The sequence below is a fragment of the Neofelis nebulosa genome, chromosome 1 (genome assembly GCF_028018385.1).
Source record: "Neofelis nebulosa isolate mNeoNeb1 chromosome 1, mNeoNeb1.pri, whole genome shotgun sequence".
In the NCBI taxonomy this organism is placed as follows: Eukaryota; Metazoa; Chordata; class Mammalia; order Carnivora; family Felidae; genus Neofelis; species Neofelis nebulosa.
Genome location: NC_080782.1, coordinates 234905958 through 234918697, shown reverse-complemented (window position 1 = coordinate 234918697; position 12740 = coordinate 234905958). Strand labels below are relative to the sequence as shown.

The 12740-nt window shown below is 38.8% G+C and overlaps 1 protein-coding gene across 1 annotated transcript in view; it reads right to left on the bottom strand.

Moving 5' to 3' along the window:
* The window catches only part of UBL3 (ubiquitin like 3), a 62837-nt gene that overhangs the window by 11847 nt on the left and 38250 nt on the right, over window positions 1–12740 (bottom strand). The gene's annotated exons all lie outside the window — the stretch shown is intronic.

The window sequence follows — 12740 nt, the reverse complement described above, 5'->3', positions numbered from 1 at the left end:
CATTTAGGCCTATAAAAATCACTCAAGTCTAAACAAACTAACCAGAAACAATAAAGACTTTACAGTGGTTAAAGGAGGAATCAATAATAGTAGGTGTATCAATCCCAAACGCAATCATTTATTTGGGGACAGTAAAGGAGGAGCTATGTGTGACAAAGGCCATAAATTCACGCTCAGTGAATAAACTAACGTAAATAAATAAAGTTTTTGAGATCCAATGAATTTACATTTCCAAAGAAATATATTTGTTTATACCTTTTGTAACACATTTCTAAATGTTCATTTTTAAAAATATTTTTTCGCTATCCAGAATTAATTTGATGTTATTTTTAAAAACTATGGTATCACTCATTTCTCTGTTACGGAAATGCAGGTGGGGTTTTCTGTACTTCTGGGACTGTTAAAGAGGGCAAATAAGACCCTCCCCAAAGTTAGGCCTACTCCAGAGCGGAGTCCTGGGACCGGCCCAGCTGCTTTATATATAAAGAACAGAGAACGTCATTGTACTGGTTTGATTGTACCCAGTCCCAGGTTAGCCAAGCTCTCTTCTTCAGTTACCAATACTTTTTCCTCTAAAAAAAAAAAAAAAACAAAAAATACCAGAACATCTTGAAGATGGCCACGTCTACAGTGAATAAATTGGCTCCTAACACAGTCCCATTAAAGATACCAGGTCACTGATTTACTATCTCTCACCACCATGGCCAATGCCACTTCCCAGTGCCTCAGCACTTTGAAAAAGTATTGAAAGTTATAAAATAACTCCTCTAGAAAAATGCTCTGCACAAACAATTCCTCATTCACTGGGATGTGGCTGGATCCCATATTAGATGGGGTAGATACAATATTAGAAATTGTATTCTAACTGTATGTGCATTGTATCTCCATAAAAAAGTTTTTTAGAAGATCAGAGAAAAATCTATATTCCGGGTGAAAAGCTTTCTATATGTTCAGTAAGAATTTCTTGCCGCCTTTCCTAACCAGAATGGAATCAGACCAAAGAGCCTAATATAGGAAGAAATCTGATGAAATCACACTGCAGCAAACAAGTAAATTCAAGTTCCATCTGAATAATTCAATAATAGTTTGTAAGGACGATTACATTTTAAGAAAGCACCACATACTTATTTCCTATAACAAATCAGTAATGAGTGATTCTTAAGGCAAGAAACCCAACAAGCCTATAATACGAATTTTAGTTGTCAGAGATGCCCTACTCATAGCAATCTCTTTATATGTGAATATTGATAAATATACACTATGCTTTGAAATTATATGGAGACTTTCAATGGCTTCCCACTTCTACAATAGTATACGAGCCCTTCAGTCATTAATGCCCAAGAAATTATGCCCCTCATAATGGCTCAGCCACATGTGTTTAACCAGAAAGATAATTAAATTCAAGCCTCCTAAAGATTATGTAAATGATATGAATCTACTTTTTCTCAGAATCATCTTTTTAAGTTCAAAATTAATTTCTACTGGGCTTTTATTCAAATTATAATGTCTAAAAATAACGAAGAAAAAAGGGAAAAAAAGACTCCTTAGGATCTGTAAAGACAACGTCAAAGCGTACTTCAGATTTTCCCTAACATCCATCAATATGGAAACAGGAAAATAAATGATAGTACATCCTTACTATGGAAATCTGCAGTCATTAAACAACATGAGATATAGATCTATATGATTTGACCAGGAAAGGTGTCCATAATAGATTAAACAAAATAACATACACACACCCCCGCATAAATACGTAACACTAAATGGGTTCATGCAGCAAAGTTCTCAGCATTTCTTTTTTTAAAACTGATACCAATCACTGTCACCAGCAAACTGATGTTTCACTTTTGCTTCATAATCAATGGTCTAAAGAATCTGTGTGCATATAAGTTTTCAGAATGTTAGAAACTTTTGGCCTCTAGCTGTGTTTGTCACAGGTTAAAAAAAATTTTTTTAATGTTTATGGGTTGACATAAACTTTTCAGTTTGACACAGGCCTACTAAGCCCTACTGGTTATTCACACTGGCCTGCTTCATGCCCTTAAGATACCTGCCTGCTCCCAGAAAACAGTTCAGTTTGTAACTCATGGTAGCGTCTCAAAGTGGCTTTGGGCTACAAAATCAGAACAAAAAGCAAGGTAAGATTTCAAAATCTACCTCAGAGAGAACCTAATCCCCTCTGTGGGTATGGAAGAAAGAGAATATGAAAAACTCTAAGTCTGTATGAACATATAAATCTAGAACTTATCAAATCTTATAGTTAAAACTATCTAAAACTGACAATAACAGTTAAAGACCGCTTCGGGAATGAAGTTTATGTCCCAAATTAAAAATAACAGCAATAAACTCACAAAATTAAGTTGCCGAGTAAAGGAACACATTGCCCAACACAGTTCCAGTGCCTGGTACAATGCCTGGCATACAGTATGCGTTATTTGTTTACCAATAGTTCAGTTTCTTCGGTTTCGATATCCAAGTGGAAATATACTGGAAAAGTCAAGCACTAGGATTCAAATCCAGGCCTCAGCGTTCTGGGCATTTTATCAAATGGCCAGTGTGGTATGGAGAATAAGAATGGATAATAATCATTTCTTGGTAGTCCTATGGACATACAGATACTTCCAACATGTGACCACCTCTGTGCTCAATTTGTCAGGCTCTGGATCGTCACTGTGAGCAACGTGCCACAGTTTACACAAATGGTGTCAGTTAGTAAGGCATTTCCAAAAAATAAAATTAATTCTGATCTACCATATTCAACATGTATATTGTACCCAATTTTCAAAAGAGGCTGAAGATTGGGTTACTGACGCGGAAGTCAATGGATGAGTCTAGATCTGTTCTTACGCTTATTTCTCTATGTGATGACCTTGCTTCTAGACTAGAAGCTTCCGTCTGCCTCAGTATACAGTCAAGTGTATCTTAGGACTGTAACACCAATGGAGGAAAACAGCAAATCCCATAGCCTCTTTTTAGGAAAAGTCTTGAAAGCAATCACCCAGATAAACATCTGGATACACAGGTGGGTCAGTAGTTAACTACTCCTATCATAGTAAAAATTTTCTCAAGCTTATTCAGATAAATAATGTTAATTATAGCTACTGTCAGTAAATGCAGGGCATTCCTATAAATGTGAGCTAGTTTCCTTTAAAAGATTATGTTCCAGAGGTGTCTTGGTCAGTTAAGTGTCCGACTTCGTCTCAGGTCATGATCTCACAGCTTGTGGGTTGGAGGCCTGCATCGGGTTCTGTGCCGACAGCTCAGAGCCTGGAGCCTGCTTCGGATTCTATGCCTCTGTCTCTCTCTCTGACCCTCCCCAGCTCATGCTCACTCTCGCTCTCTCTCTCTCTCTCAAAAAAAAAAAAAGATTAAAAAAATTTTAATTTTTTTAAATGTTTATTTTTGACAGAGAGACAGAGACAGAGGGAGGGAGGGAGGGAGGGAGGGAGGGAGGGAGGGAGAGAGAGAGAGAGAGAGAGAGAGAGAGAGAGAGAGAGAGAGAGAGAGAATGAGTTGGGGAGGGACAGAGAGAGAGGGAGATACAGAATCTGAAACAGGCTCCAGGCTCTGAGCTGTCAGCACAGAGCCCGATGAGGGGCTCAAACTCACAAACTGTGAGATCATGACCTGAGCTGAAATCGGACGCTCAACCGACTGGGCCACAGAGGCGCCCCTAAAAAATTTTTTCAAAGATTATGTTCCAATTAAATATTTATTAATGAAAGATCGTTTTACTTCTTTGAAAAGCTAAGTCAGTACCTCAAAAGAACTTTCGCTTGTGAAGCAGTAGGATTCTTGGCTCATCAACCATGGATTAAAAACAACTCTTGGGGTGCATGGGTGGCTCAGTTGGTTAAGCGTCCAACTTCAGCTCAGGTCATGATCTCATGGTTTACGGGTTCAAGCCCTGTGTTGGGCTCTGTGCTGACAGCTGGGAGCCTGGGGCCTGCTTCGGATTCTGTGTCTCCCTCTCCCTCTGCCCCTCCCCTGCTTGTGCTCAGTCTCTCTCTCAAAAATAAAATAAACATTAAAATTTAAAAAAAAAAACCTCTTACAGTTTAAAATGTGATATACCACATGTACATACTTGTCTAAAAATCAAACTGTTAATGAGGACTCTGAATGACTTCATGAGATGGAGTTATTATGTCATACAATCCCCAAGGATGGCGTTTAGATATCCAAATGAGTGCTACATTTCATAATTATTTTTGAGGCAAAACAAATCAAAACAAGACTATTAGTGAGGTAGCTACCACGATCATTTTCTTTAAGGCCAGTGGAAATGATAAGGATTCTTCTATGTATGTAATTTCAAGTTAAAAAAAAGTTTTTAGTCAAATTGTCATTCCTATTTGTCAGATTACAGCACTTTGGAGAAACCGCATCTAGAACTTAATTCACACAACAATTTGTATTCAATTGGTCAGGATGAAAAAAACTTAGAGAAGTAAACAGGGAGAATGGAAGATGGAATTAATTGGAATGGTCTTTAGAAATAAGACAGACAACTATGGAGATGGACCATGTCCTTTAAGAGAAATAGGGCTGTTTTCTACCAAGAGATCAACAGGTTCACCAGAAAAGGAGTTCCCGACTTCTCCTCTGAGTTTCGGAAGAATAAAATGAGTACTGGGGTACTGCACGTTCAAGTGAGGAACCTTAGCCCTTGTAGTGCTCATTCCTGCCCTTTTTGCTCAAGGGCAAGCAAGTGGCCAGTGGAGAGATGTTAGACTTTCTTTGCAAATCAGTTTTTTTCCCCCGAAGCTCTCAATTTATCTCAAGGGGATTATACTGAGTAGATAAAGCCAACCGCAAAAGGTTACAGACTGTGCGATTCCATTAACATAATATTCCTGAAATGACAAAACTATGGAATGGAGAACGGATTAGTGGTAGCCAGGTTTTAGGAAGAGAAGGAGGAGGGGTGGCTGTGTCTATAAAAGTGAAGCACAAGGGATGCTTGTGATGGAACTGTGCTGTGTCTTACCGCGGTGAGTGGTCACATGAATCTGCACATGTGATAAAACTGCACAGAACTAAACGCAAACGCACACCCACAAATGAGTGCATGTAAAGCTGGAGAAATCTGAATAAAGTCTGTGGATTTTATCAGAGTCCATTTTCTGCTGTGATAACCGTCCTACAGTTATGTGAGATGCTACCATCAGGGAAAACCAGGTGAAGGGAATATGGGATTCCTCTGTACCATTTCTTACATGGGCATGCATACCTATAATTATCTCAAAATAAGACTTTTTTGGGGGGTGGGTGATGGGTATTGAGGAGGGCACCTTTTGGGATGAGCACTGGGTGTTGTATGGAAACCAATTTGACAATAAGCTTCATATACTGAAAAAAACAAAACAAAACAAAACAAAAAATAAAGAACATTTAACCAAAAAAAAAAAAAAAAGATTTTTTTTAAAGTAAGCACTCAGGGGCACCTTGGGTGGCTCAGTCGGTTGAGCATCCGACTTCGTCTCAGGTCATGATCTCATAGCTCGTGAGTTCGAGCCCCACATCAGGCTCTGTGCTGACTGCTCAGAGCCTGAAGGCTGCTTAGGATATATATTCTCTCTCTCTGTCTGTCTGTCTGTCTGTCTCTCTCTCTCTCTCTCTCTCTCTCTCCCCCCCTCTCTGCCCCTAACCCACTCATATTGTTTCTGTCTCTCTCAAAAATAAACATTAAAAAAAATTTTTTTTAAACTAAGCACTCAGCTTGCTAAAAATGTATATGGTATTATATGTCTGTCTTTACTTATTTGCATTTGAAGACAAATTAATGCTTTTTAAAAATTAATACTGTATTAAAATAGCTACTTGATCTAGAAAAAAGTATATAAGTCTATCAGTGACTTATTTTAAGACAATGTATAAATTTTAAAATAGATAAGCATATTTTCTTTTTCCTAGAGTTATAGATTTATAAATGGTATATTCTGGATTTCTGTTAAACATCACAGAAAAATGGAATGAGGAAGAAATGTGCTTTTTTTTTTTTTTTACATAGAACTGATTTAAAACAAATTATTCACACAACTGCAGTGCTAAATTATGGTAATCATATTTCATAAACTTGCTTTTAGTTGTTCATTTCTTCAAATATTTTCTGAAACAGACAGTGTGCTTGGTGTCTGTATTACAAAAGACTTATTATGAAAGCCTTTGAGGATTTCATAACCTTGAAACTATGAGAGACATCATTGTGGGGGAGAGGGGTAGCTAGGATGTAAAATTTAAGTGCTCATAAATATTAGCTGAATTAATTTTAAAAACAAAAAGGAGAACCTGGAATCCGACATTCCAGAGTCGGGTCTTTTTTTTTTTTTTTTCGGTACAGTGAATAAAGGAGCAGAAATGCTAACACCTGCCATTTATTGTGTGGCTTTAATTGTATTTTGGGTACTGCACTTAGTTACTAGTCACCCAGCCCATTTCTGAAGCAGTTCTTCCTACTCCCAGTTTAGAGTTGTGGGAATGCATTTAGAGACTTTAATAAGTGGGTAAACTGAGATTTGAACCGGGGTGTGCTAACAGCCCAGTATTTGATGTTCACCCCTCGGGTCAAGTGAACCAGGTGGTCGCGGCAAATTCCTTACCGAGGTCTCCATTATTGGTCATCATCTTAACTACTCTTGCCCTCCCTATGCTCTGACCACAGGTATCTTTCTTCAGCTCCTCAAAACTGCCAAGTTCTTACTTGCTTAAGGCCCTTGTGTGTAGAACGCTGGGTGCCCTATGCTCCCCACCCCAAGCCCCACACACTCTGGCTTCGATGTGTTTAAGGTGGGACGGCATAAATAAATCCTCCTGAGCAATGACACAAAATTTTTGAAGAAAACAGTAGAAAAAAAATTCAAAATAGAATTAGAGAAGCCAAGAAAGCGTTCCTATTCCCCACTGGAACGAAGCAGAAGTCCTATTTGTGGAGAAGTTAAGGCATCCAAGGAAACAGATTTTTACCTCTAAGAAAACACACCTAAATTCTTGTCTATGAATCTACTTGTATTGGGGGGTCATAAACTAAGGTACATTGAGATCTGCTAAATGCCTTGAAACTATGGGATCTTTTTCTACACTCTTTTTAGCACTCAGCATGATGTCGATTCTAATACACACGGAATATAAAATCTTTATAGGTGACAACACTTACCTGCCCTGAACCATAGGCAAAGGGGAGGCTAGAGAGTTCTCCAGTTTAAGTTCCAAAGTAAACTTTCATGACATCTCATTTTAGTTGGCATGTGATTTTCCAGAACACCTAACTCATTTTAAAATGTAGGTGGAGAACGACATACCAAAGCAGCATTTCATGCTTTTTAAATTATATGAACCTGCCAGCTATTTATTATTTTTTGAGCACTGAACACAAGAAACTGTTGGGCTATACAAATGAATTAATAATATTAAATTAGCCTATTTGCTTTCTACAAAATGTCGACTGATTTTTTTTTTTTTTTACTCATCAGTGAAGAAACAAAGAACACATTGGGTTCTTGTAAGCACAGTTCAGAATCAAATAACGTAGCTCAAAATTTATATGACATTTAGTGCCTGGCACACAGTCAGTGTCTAATTAGCCATTATCACAAATTATCTATCACTGTCATCATCAAAACCATTGTTAGTTTAGTAGATCACATTATACTAACTATACAAGGCTCTTTCTTTAAATACTTTATAGAGTACAAAACAAGTCTGGGAAACCTTGGTAAAATTAAAACTCCATGAGAAGACTGAACAACATATTTTCTTGAGAAAGCCTTCCAAATCATTCTTAGAATTATCATCTTTCAAGTTCCAAATCCTGTAAACTTAGAAAACATGTTGGTTCTGAAAATGAATTATGGTTCTGTTTCACATTAAAACCTGACAGTAGGATACAAGCTAGCTGCTTTAACGAGATTTCAACATGCAAGTGTAGCGGTCTAATTTCCTATACATACTATGGACTAAATAGCGAATTTGAATTTAACCAAAGCAGTCTCTCTGGGACACTGGATTTGTATCTAGGGAAACCTTTGTTTTGAGAAAGACGTTCAGGCCTTAGGACTCGCTTAATTAAGAACAACAGTTCAGGGGCGCCTGGGTGGCGCAGTCGGTTGAGCGTCCGACTTCAGCCAGGTCACGATCTCGCGGTCCGTGAGTTCGAGCCCCGCGTCAGGCTCTGGGCTGACGGCTCGGAGCCTGGAGCCTGCTTCCGATTCTGCGTCTCCCTCTCTCTCTGCCCCTCCCCCGTTCATGCTCTGTCTCTCTCTGTCCCAAAAATAAATAAAAAACGTTGAAAAAAAAATTAAAAAAAAAAAAAAAGAACAACAGTTCAGTACAACTGTTTGTGTCAAGCAAGCACCGAAGATATTAAATTATAGATAGGAGAAACGGAACTGGCAAAGGCAAAGCGATAAAGAGGACATTGGGGAAGGGAGAGAGTAGCTTTTCCTGTATTTATAATATTACAAATTATCTATTACGTATTTCAGGAGGATGACAACTTCCTTTTCTCTGCCCATCTCCCATTAGTGGAGATCCGATGGTCTGTGTTCTTTGGCTAATAGCCTGAAGTCGTGGGGAAGGAGATTAGTATTTACTGAGTATCAGCTACGCAACAGAAGTTTTCCTTACATGCAGTATCTCATTTGAGTAGTTCCAGCCCACGTCCTATCTTGGTAGCTCCTGAACAGTACTTTCTCTTCCCTCTAATCACGCAGCTGCTCTGATAAAACCAGGTATGACGCAGGATGAATCTTTTAGATCTCTACACTTGCTCACTTGTCTTGGCTGTGCCGCTGCTTGAGCCTTGGCCATATTCCCCGCGAGGTGAGCATCTGCCCTTCTGCTGGGGTATCAATTTCCCTTGCTGCTTCTATGCTATTATCGAATTCTCAGCACTACTCTAAGTACTATGCCTTTCACAATATTCCTCAACCACTCAACTTGTACAGAATTCCTCTGGTTCACAGGTAGAGAATGCACAAGGGAAAAGAGGCCCCGAGAGGCCGGCCAAGTAGTGGTGAGGCCAAACAGAACCCAGATTTTCTCTCTCCAGGGTCAGGGTTTGTTCTAGCATATACTTCAGTGTCTCCCCAAACTCTCTCTCAACCTCCTCCTACAGCTTTCTCAACATTGGACTTCTGTCTCATTCATACAGCCACTCCAGAAGGGCTTGCTTCTCTTAGGATTCACACAACTTGTGAGACAAAATATTCCTTAATCTGCTCCATAGTAGCTGAAAATTAATCCTGTTTCTCTGAGTGATAGAACCTGTATGGAATATAAGTAAATGTTAAGAGAAAAAGAGTTCTACATTATACACTGTAGAATAAATCTGGAAATGCCAGGTTAAAAAATTCAAACAAGGTGTCTGTCAAGAGCTGGTGGGGAGAGTAACGGAGAGTTAATGTTTAATGATTACAGATTTTCAGTTTCGCAAGATGAAAAGACTTCTGGAAATGCACGGTGGGGATGGTTGCACATTATGAATGTCTTTAATACCACTGAACTGTACATTTAAGAACAGTTAAGAACACAAAGACAATGGTTTGTGAAAAAAAATAACTTCCCATTAATAATTAATCTTGATCCTCTGAAGTTTTAAATTATTGAAATATAATAAAACAGTAGGGGAGTAATCTCATCTAGGTAATTCTGATACAATAAAGTGTTTCATTTTATACGAAGTATAAGAATGGTTAATTTGGTAAATATTATGTGTATTTCACCACCATCTAAAAACCAAAAAATATTTTTTAAAAATTCAGTTTCTTCTCTGCAAAACTCCTCAGAGTCATTCATACGCCCAAATGAACTTGTGAATCTCTAAGGGGAAGAGGGACCGATAAAGCTACTTTGAGCTGATACTTCAAAAGACTGAACACACAAATGTTTGTTAAACAAGATACGAGGCTAGATGCCACAGAAGATACAAAGATGATCAAAACATAAGTACTTAGGATTTGCGATAAAGCATTCAATCACCTCAGGAGGCAGTGGGGCTAACATAAGCAGGTCACTGAAAAAGTTGGTTTACTGAATTTCAAATTTGTCAGACATACTATATTGACGTGGAACCTGATTTGCACATAATAAAAAATCAACCATCAGTGTTATGGCATAATATTTTATCATACAAAATGTTGAAATAGTTGTAATTAAAATAACCTATTTTATACCTATTGTTAGAGGATGTCACAGTGACATTCCTTTTTGCGGTATAATTGTGAATTACATATTTGCACCACTGCTGAAAGGGCAGGATATACCCAGAAATGGCCTTTAATATTAGACTACAATACACATTAAGATGAACATCTTAAAACGCACAACTAAGGGGCACTTGCGTGGCTCAGTGGGTTAAGTGTCCGACTTCGGCTCAGGTCATGATCTCTTGATCTCTCAAACGTAAATAAACATTAAAAAAAAAAAAACTTAAAAAATAAAAATGCACAATTGCAAAGACTTATTTTTCCACAAACCTTTTCTTTCAATGTTTATTTTTGAGAGAGAGAGAGAGACAGAGCACAAGTCGGGGGGGGGGGGGGGGGGGGGGGGCGCGGACAGAGAGAGAGGGAGACACAGAATCCGAAGCAGGTTCCAGGCCCTGAGCTGTCAGCACGGAGCCCGACGCAAGGCTCAAACTCATGAGCCGTGAGATCATGACCTGAGCTGAAGTTGGACACTTAACCGACTGAGCCACCCAGACGCCCCTAAACTTTTTTTTTTTTTTTTTTTTAACGAGGAAAATGGCTTAGACTTGATGCCATGACTATGGTTAGAAAACAAAATAATTTTCATGTGTGCCTTTGCCCTATGAAAGGGAAACAAATGGTTCTCTGAGGGACTGTCCTAGATGACTATTCAAGTCCCTTCCAGCTCTAATGTCATATGATTAGCATTAAACAAAAAGGTCATGTTACTTAGAAATATAAGAATTTTATTATACATAATAAAAAATATATGTAGGATATGGAAACATTCTAATGACCCTGTTATTCCTATCAGTCACACTTCTTACTTGAATTCATAGAGGTGGAATGATGTAAACCCACTGCCTTCATTTCCTCATCACTAACTCCGCTCTTTAATTCCCTGTGAATCTGCCTTGGAAGCCACACTACTGAACCGTACTCTTGAAGGTCACTTACAACCATCTAATAAGAAATATCAAATGGCTTCTTCTCATTTCTCATCTTCCTTAGTCTCTCTGTAACATGTGACACAGTTAATTCCTCTCCTCGTTAGGTTTCTGTAATTCCCCGAGTGTGTTTTCTGAAACACTGGCCTCCATGAAGGATTCTGGGAGAAAAAAACAGTTCAGTGATCAAGTGAATCTGCAAAACACTGCTTCGTACATTTCCATCTTGGAGATTTGTCATGTGTGTTAACATTAAAAACCCAGAGAATTGCAGTGAACAAATTCACCCAAGACTGCTGTAGTATTTAACCACAGAACCAATGTTCTTTCCCATATGACCTGTTGCCCCCCTCCCAACTCCTCCCACCCCCCACAGATCTAGTGTCTGGTAAAACATACTTTGGGGAATACTATTCCTGCTTCTCTGACCCTCTCTTTTAGCTTTTCTTTTTCCTCTTGTACTCCAAATATGGGCCTTCCAAGGTTCCCTCATCAATCTTTTCTTTCCCCAACACCTTCCCCACACTCTGGGGGTGGATAGGGCTTCAACTGTCACCTGTGTGGAACATTCCCAAACTAATTCTCCATGGGACACCAATTTTGTTTCTCCAACTGTCAGCTGACCATTTCTAATTGGATAGCCTGTTGTCCTCTCAAAGACTATGTTTAAACTTATTTCTTCCTAAATAACAGTTATCATTTCTGCTAAACTCTCCTGGTCTCCCAGTTACTCAGGCTTGAAGGCTCAGGGTTGTCAGTTACTCTGCGCTTTTTTTCCCTTTACTGGGTTCCTAAACTCTTGCAAATTCTCTCTGCTGCCTCTCACCCCTAATCCATCTTGCACATTGCCAAACAATTTCAACACCTTAAAATTTTCTCACTGTGCTATAGGTAGCTAACGTTTACTAATCACTTACAAGTGATACAGTACTTTGCATGAGGTACACAGTTAACGGTTATACAACCCCATGAGACACCACCTCCATGTTGTAGATGGTAAACTAGGACACTGAGATTAAGTAACTTCTCAAGACCACATGGTTCACAATCCAAACTTCTCAGTCCAATCCAATTACTACTCTTCCCCTACCCAAATTTCTATTCCAGCCAAATTCGTTATAATTCTATCCTGCCAAGAATCGTAAGAATGAATTCCTGATTCTGTTCATTCAGTTCTAATGCCTCCTTTGAAGCCTTTGTGACCACTCTGGATGACGGTGCCCATTCCTCCCTCAGGGCCTCCATCCAATCATGGCATGTGCCGGAGCGGCCCTATGTGTTCATGGTTCATCTGGGACAGTTCGGATCTACAGTTGTGGGATTACTATTAGGAGGAACAGTGCTCCCTTTTGCTCTCAAAAGTATCTTAATCTACATAATAAATTATAAGGTTATCCTATCTATTATCATTTATTGTAGCAAGATACATTTTATATATGTTTTAACTCTCCAATTAAATCATGGTCTTTGAGGATGGAAAATCAATCTTTTTTTTTAAAAAAATTTTTTTTTCAACGTTTTTTATTTATTTTTGGGACAGAGAGAGACAGAGCATGAACGGGGGAGGGGCAGAGAGAGAGGGAGACACAGAATCGGAAACAGGCTC